This window comes from Sinocyclocheilus rhinocerous, unplaced genomic scaffold, assembly GCF_001515625.1.
Source record: "Sinocyclocheilus rhinocerous isolate Xijiao unplaced genomic scaffold, SAMN03320098_v1.1 scaffold898, whole genome shotgun sequence".
In the NCBI taxonomy this organism is placed as follows: domain Eukaryota; kingdom Metazoa; phylum Chordata; class Actinopteri; order Cypriniformes; family Cyprinidae; genus Sinocyclocheilus; species Sinocyclocheilus rhinocerous.
Genome location: NW_015652144.1, coordinates 1,068,432 through 1,070,848, shown reverse-complemented (window position 1 = coordinate 1,070,848; position 2,417 = coordinate 1,068,432). Strand labels below are relative to the sequence as shown.

The window sequence follows — 2,417 nt, the reverse complement described above, 5'->3', positions numbered from 1 at the left end:
GGTGCGTTGCACTCTGTTCTGATGACTCAAGAGTTGCAACTATGGCAGCTGAGAAGGCCATTCTTTGTTTTTTTTTTGAAGAATTTTCGGAGCCTGATGAAATCAGTATAAATACGTGTTTAATACTGCAAAATATGCTCGATGTTACAGTCACTGTTAAACGGAAACGGTGGTGCGTTGAACACTCTGTTCTGATGACGCAAGAGTTGCAACTATGGTAGCTGAGAAGGCCATTCTTTGTGGGTTTTTTTTGAAGAATTTTCGGAGCCTGATGAAATCGGTATAAATACGTGTTTAATACTGCAAAATACGCTCGATGTTACAGTCACTGCCCTTGCTCTCCAGAATAAAAGAGAACATCCCAATCAAATGAAGGGATTTGTGGAAACTGTGGTTCCTAATTATTGTGATCCAACATTTGTCTCGCATTTCTGGATGAAAAGACAAACATTTCAGGTGAAGGATAATCCACTTCTTACCTCCGAGACTGTGTTAGGATCTATATGACCTTATTATTTTTATTGTGAGTATTAGGCTTATCATTATTGCTGATCACTGTTGTTGTGCTATGTTATTGTAATATTTACCATTATATAATCAGAGGGGTATAGAAAAGTTTATGAAAGTGTCACTCCATAATACAATAGCAAAATATATAAATATGTGTATTTTTATGTTACATTAATCAGTGTCTAGCACGCCTTCCTAAGGAAAGGATATGGATCAGAAGACATTGCAATTACTAAATGATATGTAGAGAGACTTAAAGAAGTTCCAGATCTATACTTAGCATTTCTTATTTCTTAGAAACTCTCCCACCAAACAAGAGAAAACGTATCTCAAACCCCTTTGCACACCGTTTCCAGGAAACATGCCGTTCAAACCGGAAACCGAAGCAAAACGTTGTGCACCGGTTTGAGCTTGAACTTGCCCCTGGTGTCGTCATATGCCTGAGCAATTGCCCTGGGAAGGTTGTGACTTTTCAGTATGATGCTGCTCATGGTCATTGCTGCTGTGGATAATTTTAAAGGTCTTTTTCTTATTTTAGTTAGCCTAATGTTTAGTTATACCAGTGGTTTGCAAAACAAGATCTTGATTTCTAATATTACAGCAGTTGTTGCACAGCTTAAATCGAAATTTCATACACATTTTGTACTAACTGAAAAAAAAAAAAAAAAAAAAAAAAAAAACTGCTTAGTCAAACTTTGAAGCTTTTGTGAATCATTTGTTTACAACCAGCGAGTCGGAGTGCGTATCAAACTGCCAAAGTCTTTTTTTCATTTCATGTTGCAAGATTCGTCATGTCATAGAGCAAACGGAAGTGAGCATCCCTATGCCCTACTCCCTTTGAAGGGCAGAGCTTTTGAAGTGTGTTCTTTGAAGGGTGTAGGTCATTACTGTCTCGAATAAGCGTTTGGAACTCCCCTGGCGAAGGGAATGGGGTCATTTTGACCCGCCACTGGAAAAGCATGGAATTTACGAAAAAACTGCTGATTTTTTAAATTAAATTTTGTCACACTTGAGCATGGAGTACACACAAAAAAATTTGAGTCGATTCGAGGATTCTATGTGGGTGTAATAAAAAAGTAACAAAAAATGTCCCTAGTGAGTCATTTTGACCCGGCCATAGGAATGAATGGAATGTACGAAAAAAAACAGCATTTTTTTTATGGTTTTATAAAAAAAGTAACAAAAGTCTTTTTGCCCCGCCACTGGAAAAGCATGGAATTTACGAAAAAACTGCTGATTTTTTAAATTAAATTTTGTCACACTTGAGCATGGAGTACACACAAAAAAATTTGAGTCGATTCGAGGATTCTATGTGGGTGTAATAAAAAAGTAACAAAAAATGTCCCTAGTGAGTCATTTTGACCCGGCCATAGGAATGAATGGAATGTACGAAAAAAAACAGCATTTTTTTTATTTATTTGATTTTTTTACTATAAAAAATCCCCTCCACACACACACACACAAACACATGGCACACACACTCCCATTAAAACACATGCTGGGAAATGACTGTGATTTTGAAATTTTTTTTTTTACAGTTAAATTTGAGTGATGGGGTGGAGACCAATGAGTTTATATCATATTTATATTTTTAAATGTATCTTTTATATTTATTACATATTTATGAAACTGTATGAATATGCATGTGTTTAGATGAAAATTCAGTATCAATTTTTTTTTTTTTTTACAACATAAAATGAGATACATCTGAAAGCTTAATGAAGCCTTAAGTTGGTGTAGTTTTAAAGATTTCACTTGTTTGGCTCATTTAAGACTCTATACGATTCTAAAGGCCCCTAGTGGCTGTAATCATAAAATGCAATTTTATGTAATTTTTCCCCACCAGATGGCATCAGAGACACTCAGTGACCTAGGTCCTGATGGATCATCATGTTTAAAGTATAAAT

General features: G+C 35.5%; 1 long non-coding RNA gene across 1 annotated transcript in view; it reads left to right on the top strand.

The window, feature by feature from the left end:
* Window positions 1-983: 983 nt before the first annotated feature.
* The window catches only part of LOC107713678 (uncharacterized), an 8,307-nt gene continuing 6,873 nt past the window's right edge, over window positions 984-2,417 (top strand). The window contains exon 1 of the long non-coding RNA XR_001636917.1: window positions 984-1,030. This is a non-coding gene — a long non-coding RNA (uncharacterized LOC107713678). The remainder of the gene's footprint in view (window positions 1,031-2,417) is intronic.